The sequence below is a fragment of the Panthera uncia genome, chromosome B1, assembly GCF_023721935.1.
Source record: "Panthera uncia isolate 11264 chromosome B1, Puncia_PCG_1.0, whole genome shotgun sequence".
Taxonomy (NCBI): domain Eukaryota; kingdom Metazoa; phylum Chordata; class Mammalia; order Carnivora; family Felidae; genus Panthera; species Panthera uncia.
In genome coordinates, this window is record NC_064811.1 from 149,389,125 (window position 1) to 149,406,372 (window position 17,248).

Below are 17,248 nucleotides of genomic sequence, written 5' to 3' on the forward strand. Positions count from 1 at the left end.
AAACATAACAAAGCCATGGTCTCCCTTTGGCAGATTTCAAGATAAATATCATGCATAAAAATAAATGTTAAAAGTTACAATGTGAACTGTGCTTTTTCTTTTTTTTAAATTTTTTTAAAAACACTTATTTATTTTTGAGAGACAGAGAGAGGCAGAGCATGAGGAGGGGAGGGGGAGAGAGAGAGAGAGAGACACAGAATCCGAAGGAGGCTCCAGGCTCTGAGCTGTTTGTTAGCACAGAGCCCGACGTGGGGCCCGAACTCACGAACCGCAAGACCATGACCTGAGCCAAAGCCGGACACTCAACCGACTGAGCCACCCAGGCGCTCCTGAAATGAGCTTTTTCAAATTACAAGGACTCCTCTGGTGGTTCTCACACAGAGACCTGAATAGAATCTAGGTGGAAACTCTTCAGTTTCAACTCACCTAAGAGGGCATTGAGAGTTTATTCTTATAACCCTATGATGGGCTGCTACCAACAAGTAAAGAGCTAAGACTCCAGGGCAAAGTAACCTACTTGAGTTATGCCAGTAGAGAGTGAGGTCAAACTATTATTATTTCAGAAAGACATTCAGTGACTTGTCCAAGGTCACAGCAGGGCTAAACATTGAACCAAGCCTTCTGGCTTACAGGCTGGCCATCCACTCTCTATGCAAGAGAACCTCTCAGCCACACCTGCTTTGTCATACTCCTATGCCCAAGTTCTTTCTAATTCTGGGATCCACAACACATTGAGAGATAAAATTAAATTATCATTACTAAATATTTGACTTGGTGATTCCAAATATTTTGGGTTGGCAGATGCTTTCAGGACTGTGATAGAAGCCAGGAGCACTCTGTGGAGAAGAGTGAAGAGTGTGAATGTCCACAAAAACTTGCAGACAACTTCACAGCGCTCATAGACCCCATGGAACTCATCAAGTTTCCATGATCTTGGAGGTCAGAATTCCTGACCCATTAAGCACAAATCATCTCATATATTTGTAGGCACTACAAAAATATGCACAAACATTTCCTGCACTTGAGCACCCCTGAGGGTGAGGGCCTCCTTAAATTCTGCCTCCCAGGTGCCTTGCTTGCCTCACCCTTGTCCTAGCCCAGCAGCCCAGGTATCAAGGTATACAAAGAAGCCAGAAGAAAGTGGTGATGACAAGGCACCCAAAGGAGCCTCCTTCTACCACATGGCTTGGGAAACATCAGCCCTTTGGTGTACACAGTGGCCTGTTGTGAGTGAAGGTCATGCAGGGTCAGCAGGGACCATGGCATAGCCTCTTCTATGCCTCTGTCTCTGGCTCCAATCATCTGGTTCAATTTAATTCTCATATCTGTGCTTGAAGCTGGGTGCACCTTTACAGAGAACTGGGCCATTTGCTCACACCCCCCAGCTGGAAGTGGCAGAGCCAGGTCCTAGTGCAGAACTGGCTGGCCCCAAGGCCCAGCATCTTCCTCTGGCCAGCACCGCCTTGCAGACACCTGCTGACAGCCATCTTATTCTTCAGGGGCCCCTATTAAAACCCCGGCATGACCATGGCACTGGAGCTCATTGGGCTAAGGGTGATCATTAAATCTTACATGTTTTTCCTCCTTTGAGCTTTCTTCCTCATAGTTTAATCTTCACTTGCATTCAAAAACTTGTCCTTGTTTCTTTCACTCAAGGACCATTTTGCAGGGTACCTGCCCTGAGCCAGACATTGTCCTGAGTGCTGGGACCCAGAGAGGGATGAAAGGGGGACAGCTCCCTGTCCTGGAGGAGCTCAGATCCAGAACTCTTACAAACAAGTAGCCCTAAGCATGTTGCTGGAGGTTCACGGGGACAAGGAATGGATTTGGACACTGGTGACAGAAGAGAAGGAGGTGGGATCGGTCAAGAGAATTAGAACAGGTGGGCCTTGCCCAGATGAGAAAGTGGGGAGGAGGTCCCAGGCCAAGAGAGCAGCAGGAGCAGGTGCCACCCGCCCTGTCCCCCCACCCCGGGCCCCCATGCATTTCAGAGAAGCGAGTGACCGGCCCAGTCAAAGTGCATATAGGTTAGCAGTGGGAGCAGCAGGAGATATAACAGGAAAGGTACTTTAGGCCCAGTGGTAATCACTGTTCTTGGTTTCGATCTTCATCTGAGTGTTGTGATTTTATCTAGGTGCTGTCTTCCTACAGCTTCACGATTCTTTCTTCTTTCTCACCTGCTTTCTCTAATCTGGCTGGGACATCACCCCAGAACGAGGGCACACCTGCTCTACTGGGCCTGGTGGAGGGGGGCCTGTGTGGGGGTGGGGTGGGATAAAGGTTTCTCAGTCTCCCCTGTTACCTCCCCACACACCTGAACTTTCCACACAAGGATGCTGGCCCCTGATGGCTCTGTCCAGCTGCTGCAGATTCTAGGGCAACACAGTGAGCTCCCAAGGCCATGGCGTCACTCCATCAGGAGCTGGTTCTACGTTCCTCAGGCCACAGCTTAGTTCAGGGAATTATTTTCCAGCACAGCTCATGGCTGCTTGGCTGGCCACAGATTCTGTGGGGATGGTTGGGACCAGAGGATGGCAGATTCCATCCTGGTATTCCACACAGGGTTGGGGCTCTCACCTGCCTCCATTCTGGCCTTCTCCTTCCTCACTGAGGAGAGGTCAGGTTTGGGTCTCTGGGCATGCACTTGGAGGCCTGAGAGCCTGACCCAGCACAGTGAGCTCTGCTGGGCAGAGGATGGGGCACTTAACCCTGAAGCCCCTCACATAGAGTGAGGGCTCAACACATGTGTGCTGAATGAAAGAATAAATGAGTGATAAGTAATGCCACAAAGAGGAATATAGAAATTTCTAGGACTAAGGTTGGGAGAGACAATGGTAAAAAAAAAAAAAAAAAAAAAAAAAAAAGCAAAAGGCCTGCTATGTTCCAGAAACTTCAAAGAGAGGGTAGGGACCACTGGACCATGCTCGGTTTCCCCAAGCATGTTCACATTTTGACCATGTCTGCTTTAGGGCAGGAGCATAATTTCCTTTAGCTTTTTATTTTGGAATAATTTTAGGTTTATAGAAAAGTTACAAAGATAGTGTAGAGACTTCCCATATACCCTGCACTCAGCTTCCCCTAATGTTATCATCTTACCTAACCATGGTACAGTTGGCAGAACTAAGAAATTCACATTGGCACAATGGTATTAATTAAACTCCAGGCTTTATTTAGAGTTCACCTATTTTCATTAAGGACTTTTCACAAAGACATTTGGTGACTTGTCCAAGGTCACACCGCCAGGAAGCATCCAATCCCATCCCAGATGTTAATTCCAGATTTAGTTGTCAGGTCTCCTTACTCTCCTCTGATGTGTGACAGTTTCCCCATCTTTCCTCATTTTCCATGACCCTGACAATTGTGAAGGTCAAATGTTCTGCAGATTGTCCCTCCCTTTGGATTTGTCTGATGTTTTCTCATGATGAGACCGGGGTTAAAGGTTTGGGGGAAGAACAGCGCAGAGGGGAACTACTTTTCTCCTTTCACCGCAGCCAAAGTTACACAATATAACACGACATCCCTCAAGACGTTAACCTTGACCACCTGCTTAAGGTGGCGTCTGCTGATGTTCTCCACTACAGAGTTACTGTTTTTCCCTTTCCATACTTCATTCTAAGTCCCTTCCGCACTCAAGGTGAGCAGAGTCAAGCTCCATCTAGAGAGGAGAGGCATCTACACATATCATGTGGAATTTTTCTCTATAACAATGGAAGAAAATGGCAATAATTCTTTTTTTAATGTTTATTTATTTTTGAGAGAGAGAGAGAGAGAGAGTCCTAAGCATACTCAGTGCTGACAGCACAGAGCCCCACACAGGGCTCAAACTCACAAACCATGAGATTGTGACCTAAGCCAAAATCAAGAGTTGGACACTTAATGGACTGAGCCACCTAGGCGTCCCAATGATAAGAATTATTTAGTTTCTTGGTAATGTGGATAGTTGAAAGCAATGTTCAATTATGAAATGACTAGAACAGTTGTCAAAACCTAAGAATTGGGGGTGTGGGTTAAATGGGTGATGGGCATTAAGGAGGGCACTTTTCGGGATGAGCACTGGGTGTCACATGTAAGAGATGAATCACTGGGTTCTACTCCTAAAACCAAGACTACACTGTATGTTAACTAACTTGAATACAAAAAAGCAAAAACAGACCCCAAAAAAACCAACAACTTAGAATTTTAAAAATCCTCTCAAAATATGTTATCAACTGTTCTTTCCTTCTCAGAAATGGCTCTCTTAGCCAAAAAAGTCATCATTAAACCTATTTCATCACCCAACCCCTGATGTCTGAGAAATGGATAAACTTATTTAAAAACAACATTTAGAAAGGGCAACAACCAACCATTTACATTGAGCCAAACTGACACTCCCCTTCCATCACTGCTAATCTCTATCATGTCTGCCTCTTAGGTACAATTACCCTGGTTTACAGAGAGGCCGAGTAACTTGCTTGGAGCCCCACAGCTGGCATGTATGTGCCCACCCATATTCCCACCCCTCAGTCTTCTCCTACCTTTCCTGTGGCACATTCACTGACTTTTCCAGCTTAGAAAACCCAAGAAGCAGAATCTACCTGGATGGATAAACTTTTATTTAAAAAAAAAAAAAAAAAAAAGAAGAGAAAAAGAAAATGAAAATGAAGAGCTCCTGGATGGCTCAGTCGGTTAAACATCTGACTTCAGCCCAGGTCATGATCTCACAGTTCATAAGTTCAAGCCCAGCGTTGGGCTCTGAGCAGATAGTACATAGCCTGGAGCCTGCTTCGCATTCTGTCTGTCTCTCTCCCTCTCTCTCTCTGCCCCTTCCATACTTGTGTGCTCTCTCTCTCAAAAATAAATAAACATAGAAAAATATGGGGAAAAAGAAAGAAAAAGAAACACATAAACACACACAACTAAAAAACTCTCCAAAGCAGAAACCAACAAATGATCGGACAATCTATTCATAGCTATGACTCAGATCATGTTAATGTCTTCTCTCTCTGTAACATCCAAAGTGATGTTCCTGACCATTCTCCCAACCACAGGCCTCAGAACACTGTTTGCACGGTTTAAAAGAATAAGATGGTCAAAAAGGTAGAAGATGCAGTCTTACCTTGACAAATGCTCAGTAGCTTTTCACCATGGCTTTTTAAATCCCGGCACCCTTGTGATGCAACAGCTTTCTAGCTATAACCAGCAACTCTTGATGCAATCCCAAAGAAAAAACCCATGCCTGTTGTCTCAATCGGTTCACGTAGCTTGTGGCTTCCTGCTGGCAGCGAGCACCAGGCAGAGGTGGCCGGCTCCTGGGTTTGTGGTCAGAGCTTCACCAGCTTCCCCCAAGGAGCCCTGCCCCTCTCACTGAGCTCTTTGAAGGCTTCTGTGGGTTCACTAGGTCCAGTGGGCACTGCTGACCCAGAAAAACCTGTGAGGAAGGACCGCAAGCAGCTGGTCTTTCTCAGGCCCTGGGCTCCACTGGTCCCGATGACTCTCTGCCACTAAAGTTTTCTCATGGGGTTTTGGTTTAGTGACATGGGTGGTGCCTTCCTACACCAAACTGGGCAGAGTTAGTAAACCTCCAAGCTAACTCTACAGGGTATTTAGCTCTGCCTAGCAGTATTTATCCGCAAGACAAGAAAGAGCTTGGTCTCTGATGCCTTGTGCCATCTGTATGAGCCTGGGCAGCTGTTCTCTAGCCTTGTTGGTTTTGTTTTGTCTTCCAAATAGTGCCGATGATACCCAGCCCAGAGATACTATGGGCACAAATGATAGAATGGGTGGGAGTGACGGGCACAGAATGGGCTCTCAATAAATGCGAATTCTCATTTCTAAAACAAGTGGCCCTCTAGCCAGTCATTGGTTCTGATTGCAGAATCTTTTCAGTAGTGCCACTTCACTTGACTTGGAACACTCAGGGGAGCAGAGAATGATGGACCTAACAATCTGGAATGGTGAGGTGGTGCCTGTCCTGTACTATACCAGCTAAGGGACCAACAGGACCAAGTTGCTGAGACAACCTCAGGAGGCTTGCGGGTCCAGCCAGACATGGTAAGCCACTGGTCACCTGCTTTGTGATCCAGGGACAGAAGGGAGCCCATGGGCAAGCTCCTTTCCTGCCTTTATGTCTGGGAACCTTGGCAAGGATGGAATTCAGATAGGCTTGCTTTACTCCTGGCCTGGGACCACAGTCCAGATCTCATTTTCCTCATGGATTTTAAGACTAAGACAATAAGTTGCTTTCAGTTTTCAGTAAGAGTTTTCAGTAAGAAAGAGCTTTTTGATAGATATTCATAGGAACAGCAGCAGCAACACAGATTTTTTGGGTTCTAAGCCTCCTTGGAAACAATCTTCTTAATTTCTCCAAAAAGTTTTTGTGACAGTAAGTGGATTAATGCATAAAACATTATATCTGTTACAGTATTTAGCAATAGTAAACTCCAAATAACCAGTAGCTGATGTGAACACACCTAATCTAAGTTCCAAATCTAATCCTTATCACTGCTTTGTCTTCTATTCTTGGTAGTGAAGAGCCCCAAACAGTGTCTAGAACCACTTGTGCTCAATGCATCATAGCTCTTATTAATTTATTACTTATTCATCTCCTGACACCTGAGAGTTGGATCTAAGCATTAAATGCAAGTTGAAAGGATCCCAAACTCCTTAAGCATATGATTTAAAAATTGCTGACTTGAGATGAGATTAGTCTTTTTATTTCAATTCAATTAACACAATAAATTTTGTGAATGTTTGCTCTGTGATAAGCACACGCCAGAGGCTAGGGGTAGAAATATAAATAAACATGACCTTCCTCTGAGGGAGTCAGCCTAGGGAACCTGGGAAGGGTGTCTGGTAGACAGACATTATAATGGGGTATGATAAGTGTGGCTATAGAAGCCCAACAGGGCAGAGTAGTAGAACAGAGGCAGGAGCTATAGGAGCATCAGGGATTATTGGGGGGAGTTAACAAGGAGATGGTTTTGAACATGATTTGTGACTAAGAATCCTTCAAACTCTCAGAGGCAGATACCTAGGTTGAGTCTTCTACTGAGCAAGGACTCAGTGATGCCGAGTTATGTCCAATTATGTATAATTAAAGAAATGACTAAATAAGTGATTTGGGGACAAAATTTTATATTGAGAGCATAGTGGGGAATAGGAGATGCATCTTCCTAAGGAAAAAAAAAAAATCTATTTTCCTCTGACTCTGGGTCATCCATTCAAGATTGGAGTGCAAGGGGATGTGAGTGTTTGCAGGGAAGGGAGGATAAGCTGATGTTTTTGTGGTCTGGAAAAAAAAATTGTTACCTTTCTATCCACCTCCAAGAGACAGGGGTTCAAAAAAACCAAAAATGGATTCTAGCAGCCACTCAGAAAAGAACAAGGAAATGACCTTGCTCTTGGGTTTCACATGTCTGAGCAGAAGTGAAAATTAATTTCAGCCATTTTCACCCTCACAGAGTCATAGAATCCACCAGAAAGGCAGAGGGGAGGCAGGGGCAGGACCCAGGGGAGAAGATAAGCAGTGAAACGTGTCAGGTGAGACTAAGAGTGTCCTTATTAGACATGTTTGTTAGAGAACCTCAGAGAGGGCTTTTATGGCTGCACTGAGACTAGACTCTGAAACCCCCATTTAATGTTCAGCCTCACTGCCTCCCCCATTTATTTTTGCACTTTTGAGATGACTCATGCAAAATTTCCTCTCCTTCCATGGATCTATACCAGTCTCCTGACACCAGTACATTTCTGATCAAAATCAAAAGCTGTGTGCAATAAAATATTTGAGTAGAAGAAACATTAAAATAATCCAGTCCACGATTCACTGCAGGAATAGTGGTGTGAGAAGCTGGGTGATCTCCCTTTGAAGAAAACACGTGTAAAACTAGACACAGTTGTTGAAACCAACCATCTCAGAGCACTGGAAAATGAGCAGAGGCAGATAACAAATTAAGAAGGTTTAATCTTGGGGTGTCTGGGTAGCTCAGTTGGTTAAGCGTCTGACTCTTGATTGCCGCTCAGGTCATGGTCTCACAGTTCATGACATCGAGCGCCACGTAGGGCTCCACATTGACAGTGTGGAGTCTGCTTCGGATTCTCTCTGTCCTCTCTGTCCCTTCCCTGTGCACATGTGTGCTCTCTCTTTCTCTCTCAAAATAAATAAACATTAAAAAAAGAGAAGAAACTTGAAAAGAAACTTGAAGAACTTGAAGAAAAGAAACTCAAGAAACTTGAAAAACTGCTACTACATTAGAATGACCGTGAGTCTGTGGTCTTCTTGTTTATGTGTTCTACTGCTTTTCTAGTGGGAATGAATGGTGGGCTTGGTTTGAGGGCTGTTAGTTAGTGATACCGGTGGCTTTACCAGCTAGTGGTGACAGATGTGGTCTGTGATGGGGAGATGAAAATTGGTAGTTTTATGGGTTAAAGGTCATGGAATCTCTAGACAGGAAGTGAAAATCTGCAGCTTTTCTTGCTTGAGTTTGTATCCTTTGTTCAGAGTGGGCAGAAAATCACCCAGAAATGTAAGGGGGAGGTTCTGGAAGTAAGAGAGCCATGAAAGGGCTGAGCTAATAAACACCCCATACATATTTGACTGACTGCTATAATATGCATGAGTTGGGGAGAACTGAGAGAGTGAAGCAAAAAGTGAAAGTCAAGGGAAACCTAAGGACTTTCTGTAGATTTGAATTTTTTCCTCCAACCACACACAGCTGGGCAGCAGAAGGTGGAACGTTTACATATTCAAGGTGTCTGAGAATAACTTCTGTCCAAATAATTGCCTGACCATTAAACAATGCAGAAGCAGGGGTTACCCTTAGAAAGCTAGACTAAAAAACAAAATAAAACACTAAAAATAAAAATGCACAGTGATGCCAGTGGCTGCACACCGTGGAGGGAAAAAAACTTCACAATTTAGGTGTAGTTAACTTAGTAAAACAAACAAAAAAAATCAACACCTTTCAGGAAAATAAAATAGAATTCAGAGTCACTACAATTTTCCAATTTTCCAACTAAAAATTACCATACATGCAAAGAAATAGGAAATTGTGACCAGAAAAAAAAAAATCAGTCTGATTCCAAATGAGCCCAGATGTTGGATTTAGCAGACAGACTTCAGAGCAAATATTATATTTATGTTCAGGGAATTAAAGAGCAATATTCTTGGGGTGCCTCGGTGGCTCAGTTGATTAGAATCAGACTCTTGATTTCACCTTAGGTCATGATCTTACAATCATGAGCTTGAGTCCCATGTCAGGCTCCATCCATGTCATGGAGCCTCCTTAAGATTCTTTCTTCCTCTGCCCCTCTCCCCTGCTTGAACTTTCTCCCTCTCTCTCTCTCTCTCTCTCTAAAGAAATAAAACTAAAATAAATAAATAAATAAATACATACATACATACATTTCAAAAGGACAATGTGCTCAAAAAGTGAAAATAATTTATGTCAAAGAGCCAGGAAAAAGGGATTCACAACAGAGAAATGGAAATTATAAAAACGGAATCAAATGGATTTTCTAGAGCTGAAAATTACAAAAACTAATTGAAAATTCACTAGATAGGTTCACTAGCAGATCTGAGATAGCAGAAGAAGCTGTGAATTTGATGACAGAGCAATACAACTTATCCAATCCAAATAACAATCGCAAAAAGAAAGACAAAAAAAGAAAAGTTAAAACAAATGAACAGAGATTTAGAGATCTGCCAGACAATGTAAAGGGTTCAAATATAAATTTAATAGAAGCTCCAAAGGAGAGGAAAAAGAAAAAGACCCAGAAAAATTATTTGAAGAAAACATAGCTGAAAATACCTCAGTGTTAATAAATAACATTAACTTAAAGAGTTAATGCTATCATCTGAATGCTTGTGTCTCTCCAAAATTCATATGTTGAAACCTAATGCCCAGTGTGGTGGTATTCAAAGATGGGTCATTTGGGAAATAATCAGGTCATGAAAGTGGAGCCTCAGGTAAGTTGGATAGAATCAAATTCCCTCAGTAGTATTTACCTGGAAAAGAATGAAAATTAATGCCATTATACCCCAGGAGAGCCCCTTCCTCCCTTCTACCATGTGAGGTTACAGAGAAAACATAACCACTTATGAAGTAGGCCCTCACTAGACACCAAATCTACTGGCACCTTGATCTTGGACCTCCTAGCCCGTAGAACAGTGGGAAATAAGTTTATGTTGCTTATAAGCCACCTAGTCTATGGTATTTTGTTATAACAGCCCAAACAGACAAGGACAAGCAAGAAACTGAGTGAACTAGGGGCGCCTGGGTGGCTCAGTCAGTTAAGCATCTGACTTTGGCTCAGGTCATGACCTGCACTGGGCTCTGTGCTGATAGCTCAGAGCCTGGAGTCTGCTTTAGATTCTGTGTTTCCCTCTCTCTGCCCCTCCTCCACTTGTGCTCCATCTCTTTCTCTCTCAAAAATAAACATTAAAAAAAAAAGAAAGGAAAGAAACTGAGTGAACCTAATATAACATAAACACAAAGAGAACCACACCCAAACATCATGGTTAAAATACAGAAAACCAAAGAAAAAAGATAGTCTTTCAAGGAAGAAGAGGAAAAATAATGCATCACATATATGTCAACAATTATACAACTCATGGTTTACTTCTTACTGGAAATAATGGAGGCTGGAAGGCAGTGGAATGACATATTTAAAATGCTAAAGGAGAGGCGCCTGGGTGGTTCAGTCAGTTCAGTGTCCAACTGTTGATTTCAGCTCAGGTCACAATCCCAGAGTTGTGGAACCGAGCCCTACATTGGGCTCCACGCTGAGCATGGAGACTGCTTAAGACTCTCTCTCTCTTTCCCTCTGCCCCTCTCCCTCACTCATGTGCTCTCTGTCACTCTCTCTATAATAAAAAATAAATAAAAGCTAAAAAAAAAGTTGCCACCTAAGAATTTATTATCTAATAAAACTATCTCTAAAAATGGACGTGAAATAAATCATTTTCCAGATGAAGAAAACTGAGAGAATTTGTTTTTATCTAACTTAAACTACAAAAAAAAAAACCTAAAAGAAATTCTTCTAGCTGAAAGAAACCAGATGGTAACCAGTTCACAAGAAGGAAATGAAAGTTACTGGGAATGGCAAGCATGAAGGTAAATAAAAAATACATATACAATAATATAAATACATATTATGTTTTCTTCTCTTAACTTTTTAAAAACACATAGGATTTTTCAAAGCAGGAATGATAACATCACTGGGGGTTTATAACACCTATACATGAATATGACAATAATAACATGGGGGGAATGAGAAATGGAGCTAGACTAATGCCAAGTTTCTTTTTTCACCAAAAAAAAAAAAAATCAGTTTTAATTTAAAGTAGATTGTGATAAATTGAAGATGCATATTGTAATCCCCAGGGCAGCGACCAAAGGAAAAAAATTCAAAGAAACTTAGTTGAAAGTAAATCAAGAAGTGATCTTAGCAAGTTAGCACACTAGGACGTCTCAGTGTGTGTCCTTCCCGTAAAAGACAACATCCACAAAAGTATAGAGTAAAGAATTACAAACAGATGAAAGTAGCACCGGGAGAAGTCTCGAATACAATGAAGAATTTGCAGCAACTCAGTGGAGCACAAATCCAAAAATGGTTGCATAGAAAAGCATAGAAAGTATCTTATCTAGACTACTCTATGCTCCAGTCTGACATAACTCAGTACCAAGAGAGGTTCCCTCAACATGACCTCCCCACATTGGGGGAAAAGAGATCAAGAGGATCCCAGCACCCCTTACCACTGCTGCAGACACTCAAAGCTTTCACCATCAAAGACTCCCACAGTATTTATTGGTGCTGCCTTCAGATGATGAAGCTGCCTGGAGTTGATACTGTTGATACTGCTGTGCCCCCCACCCAGAGAAGAAGCCACTGCTATGCCCCTCCCCACCAAGAGAACCACTGCCATGCTCCCTTCCCTGAGAAGGTGCTACTGCTGTATCCCCTACTCCCCCTACCCAACAGTAACACACATGCCTCAGACCTTAGCTCAGCAGCTGCTCCATGTATAGTCATGCCTCAGACAATGGCATGACCACTACAACAACTGTACCTGTGTCCTTGATCCCAGAGCCACGGTCAGTTGACATGTGCTTACATCTTAGACATCAGTACTCCTGCTGCAACAAGCATGTCTGCATCCCAGACCCTGGAGCTACAGTGGCCCTGCACATGCTCACGCACCACACCTGGCACTATGATCACTTGAATGTGCATCAGACACTGGTACCATCACTGTAGACAGCATGACTGCACGTCAAATCCAGCACCAAGAAAGATCTTCTGGGCCACAATATTGTCCTGTGGGGAATAAAAAGAACAGGAGGACCCCAACAACCTTTGCCAAGATGGACCCCAATACATAAAGACCTATCACCATCACTGTGAACACCTGCCACCTTGGCTGCTAAGAACCTCCACAGTCTTTGGTGATGTTGACCTCAGCTTCCAGAGCCACACAGAGACTACACCACTGTGTCTTCCCCAGATCTGGAGCTAAAACTATGCCCCCAGAGCTGGAGCCATAGCACCTCACTCAGCCAGTGCCCTAGAACCCACCCAGAGGTGAAGTTCTTTCCCCACTAAAGCCAGTTTGTAAAGTGTGGAAGAGGTTATGGCTTCCTTAAATGTGCAGTCATCAACATAAGGCTCTAAGGAAAATGAAATATCAAGGAAACATGGCACGATGAAAGGAACACAAAAACTTCTTAATAACTGACCTCAAAGAAATGGAAATCTATGAATCTATGATAACAAAATAACTGTTTTAAGGAAGCTTAGAAGCTATGAGAGAATACAGACACATAACTCAGTGAAATCATGAAAACAACACATAAATAAAATGAGAAATTTAACAAAGAGATAGAAATCATTGAAAAGAACTCAGCAGCTGAAGAATATAATTAACAAAATGAAAAATTCAATAGACAGTGTCAACCACAGACTTGATCAAGCAAGAATAATCTGCAAACTCAAAGACTTGATAGTTTGACATTATCTAGTTAGAGAAGAAAAAGGAATACAAAAGTGAAGGAAACTTATGCAGTTTACAGTAAACTAGCGAATAAATCAATTTATGCATTATGGGATTTCTGGAAGGAGGAGAGAGAGAACTTATTTTTAAATATAGTGGCTGAAAAATTCTCAAATCTTGGGAGGAGAAAGGACATCCAGATTCATGAAGCTCAAAAGTCCCTAAGTAAAATTAACCTAAAAAGGACTACATCAAGACATAATCAAATTGTCTAAAGTCAAGGACAAAAAGAACTTTGAAAGCAGCAAGAGAAAAGAGACTCATCTCATATAAGGAAATCCCTATAAGACTATCAGTCTTTCTTAGCAGAAATCTTGCATTCCCAGAGAGACCTGGATAATATATTTGAAGTACTGAAAGAAAAATATGCCAACCAAGAATACTATAACCAGTATAGTATCCATTAAAAGTGAAGGAGAGATAAAGTTTTTCCCAGAGAAACAAAAACTGAGAGAGCTCATCATCACTAGACATGACTTAACAGTAATGCTCAGGTTCTTCAGATTGAAACAAAACATGCTAAATAGGATTGTATCAAATGAAAAAACCTTCTGCACAGCAAAGGAAAAAATCAATGAAGTGAAAAGACAATCTATGGGATGGATGAAAATATTCACAAGCCATGTCTGATAAGGAATAATATCCAAAATATATAAGGAACTCACACAACTGAATAACAAAACAAAACAAAACAAGAAAACAAAAAACAAATGGGCAAAGACCTGAATAGACATTTCACAAAAGAAGACATACAAATGGCCAACAGGTACATGCAAAGGTGCTCAACTTCACTAGTCATCACAAAAATGCAAATCAAAACCACAATGAAGTATCACTTCACATTTTTTAAAATGGTTATTATCAGAGGGACTAAAGATAACAAGTTGGCAAGGATGTGGTGAAAAAGGAATCTTTGTACACTGTTAGTGAGACAGTAAATTGGTACAGGCATTATGTAAAACATTGTGGAGTTTCCTTAAAAAATAAAAAAAAATTAAATTACATTACGATCCCACTTCTGAGTGTATATCTAAAGAAAATGAAATCGGTATTTCAAAGAGATCTTCATTCCTATGTTGATTTCAGCATTAAAAAATCACAATAGCCAGGATATGGAAACAATGTGTTTGTTGAATCGATGAGTGGATAAAGAAAAGTTTAATATATATTAAAAAGAAGGAAATCCTGCCATTTATAACAACATGGTAATAAATAAATGAACAGCTAAATAAAGCTGAGGGAAAAAGTAAAGAGGTATTAAAATGGTATACCAAAAATATTTTTTCATACAAAAGCAGGCAGTAAAGGATGAACAAAAGAACAAAATGGAGATGACACAAGTAGAAAACAAACAGTAAAGTCATAGCTCTAAATACAAATAATTGCACCAAATATAAATGGATTAAACACTTCAATCAAAAGGCAAAGGTCATTTAAGACTGAAAAAAAAATAGCAAGCTAGCTACAAAACATGCACTTTAAATTCAGACCAACATTAAAGATAGACCAACAAGTAAATTAAAAGATATAAAAATGTATATGAGCAAATAATAAATATAACTGGAATGTCTATGTTAATATCAGACAAAATAGACTTTAAGGCAGGGGCTATCACTGACAAAAGAGGTTTAGTTTATAGTAACAAAATGTCAGTAAAGCTAGAAGATGTACAAAATTATAAACGTGTATGCACTTATACAACAACAACAACAACAACACCCTGAGCGTATGATGTAAAAACTGACAGAATGAAAAAATGTAGTGTAGGGGTGCCTGGGTGGCTCAGTAGGTTAAGTGTCCAACTTCAGCTCAGGTCACAATCTCATGGTTCGTGGGTTTGAATCCTGCATTGGACTCTGTGCTCACAGCTCAGAGCCTGGAGCCTGCCTCAGATTCTGTGTCTCCCTTGCTCTCTGCCCCTTCCCCACTCACTCTCTCTCTCTCTCTCTCTCTTTCTCTCTCTCTCAAAAATAAATAAACATTAAAAAAAATTTAATGTAGTTTATAATACAAAAATTATAGTGAAAATTTTGATAGTGTTCTTTCAGGAATTGATAGAATAAGTAGAAAGAATATCAGTAAGGTTAAGATCTGAGAAATGCTATCAACTAACTCAATTTAACTGATGTGTATAAACACTCCACCCAGCAACATCAGAATACCTATTCTTTTTAAGTCAGCATGAGGCATTTATCAGGAGACTCTATGCTAGGCCATAAAACAAGCCTGCAGTGACTGTGAAAAGATTAAAATTATACAAAGTACATTCTCCAACCACAAGAGGTATTACGTTAGAAATCAATAATAGAAATAAATCTGGCAAATCTCCAAATATGTGGAAATTGAACAACACATTTCTAAATAACTTCAAAAAAAAAGAAATTAGAAGGGAAATTAGGAAATATCTTGACCTGAATCAAAATTTTAAAAATGCACATCGAACTTTATGGCCACAACAAAAATTTATAGCTTTAAATGTCAACATAAGAGAAGAAAAGAAATATCTAAAATCAATGAAAAAGAAGAGTAAGTCAAATCTGATGTAAGCAGAAAATAGGAAATAATAAACATCAGAGTAGGAATCAGTGAAATAGAAGGCAAACTAACAAAAAGAGAAAATCAATGAAACCAAAAGGTAGTTTTGATAAGACTTTAGCTAGAGCAATCAGTAAAGACAAGACCCCATTTTCAATACAGAATCTCCAGAAGATTCAGAAATTTAAAATGAGGGTAAAAGTATACTAAAGAGAAAATAATTAATGGAAGTTTACTTAAAAAGCAGTTAGACTCCACCCTCTTGCTTTTTCTGTCCTACTCAGCACATCTTGGCCTTTGCCTCTCCTCATCCCAGCAAAAGACTGGAGGTTTATTCTCTGTTGAGGTTACAACAAAGAGACTCTGTACTGGGAAACTCCAGGCACAACTGAAGACACAAGTTATATACTGATCTTAGAGGGATTAAGTGAAAATTTGCTTACTGAAGATTGAGAACTGCCAACCTCAGCTTTCTTCCCAACTCTGTATGCAGAGCACAGGCATCCAGACCTGTGCTTCCAAGCTGGAGAGTAGAAAGGTCTTCTTTGGGTACTCTGACCAGCCCAGAGTCTAAAGATGCTATCATGAAGAGTTTTCATGGAAACATCACAAGTCCTATCATTCTATATTGAGAACAATCCCCCTGCCCCCACCCATGGGCTCAGTGTTTCCAAAGAGGTTTTTGGGTATACCACTCTGAAATATGAGCAACCAATCAAAAATAACTATTTGAAAAAAAGCATCTACTCACTACATCAGACAAAAACAAGGCAAACAGAAGGGGAAAGAAAACAACTTGGAGGAAACAGAGCCTATGCAGGAAGGGGCAACTTTGAAAAGACTATTACTGATATTCTTAGAGAGTTAGCAGATAATACTGAACCATGAAACCAGAAAAACAGGATGTTTAAAAAAAGGAGAAACAGAGACTTTAAAAATAAAAAGAGTCTTAGGAATCAACAAAGAAATGGAAGGGCTGAAAGATAAAGCTGAAGAAATCTCAGAGAAAGAAGATAGAGAAAAGTGAAAATTAAAGAACCATAAAGGAGGTCCAACTTTCAAATAACAAGAACAAAAACCCCACAAAGATAGAAAAATAAAACAGAAAGGTGGAAATTATCAAAGAACTAGTTAAAGAAAATGAGTTGAAAGACGTAAATTTCTAGATTGAAAAGGCCCATTGAATGTTCAGCTCAGTGGATAAAGATAAACCTACACCGGCACTGCATCACAAAATCTCAGAACAATGAAGTAAAAGGAATATCCACACATTTCCAGAGAGAAAATCAGTGAACAGAGGACCAATGGCCAAAATACCTCCAGACTCCTCAAAGTAACACTAGAAGCTACAAAGTACCATAATGTCTTCAAAATTCTAAGGGAAAGCTATTTCCAACTTAGAATTCTGTCTTAAGCCAAACTATTAATTAGGGTGAGAGTAGAATAAAGACATTTGGGGGCATGCAACACCTTAAAATGTTGATTCTCAGGTGAGGTGCAGGGAAATCTCAAGAAAACAGCTGTGAAACAGGCTTAGGAAGAAACCCATACATTTCGGAGCAGGTCAGAGGCCTCTGGGGGATTTCTCCAGTAAGGCGATATTACCATATTGCTTTGTCATGTTTGAATGTGTTGAGAAGAGATTTACACAACTAGTGACAATTAATTTGGAGGCGGCTAAATTAG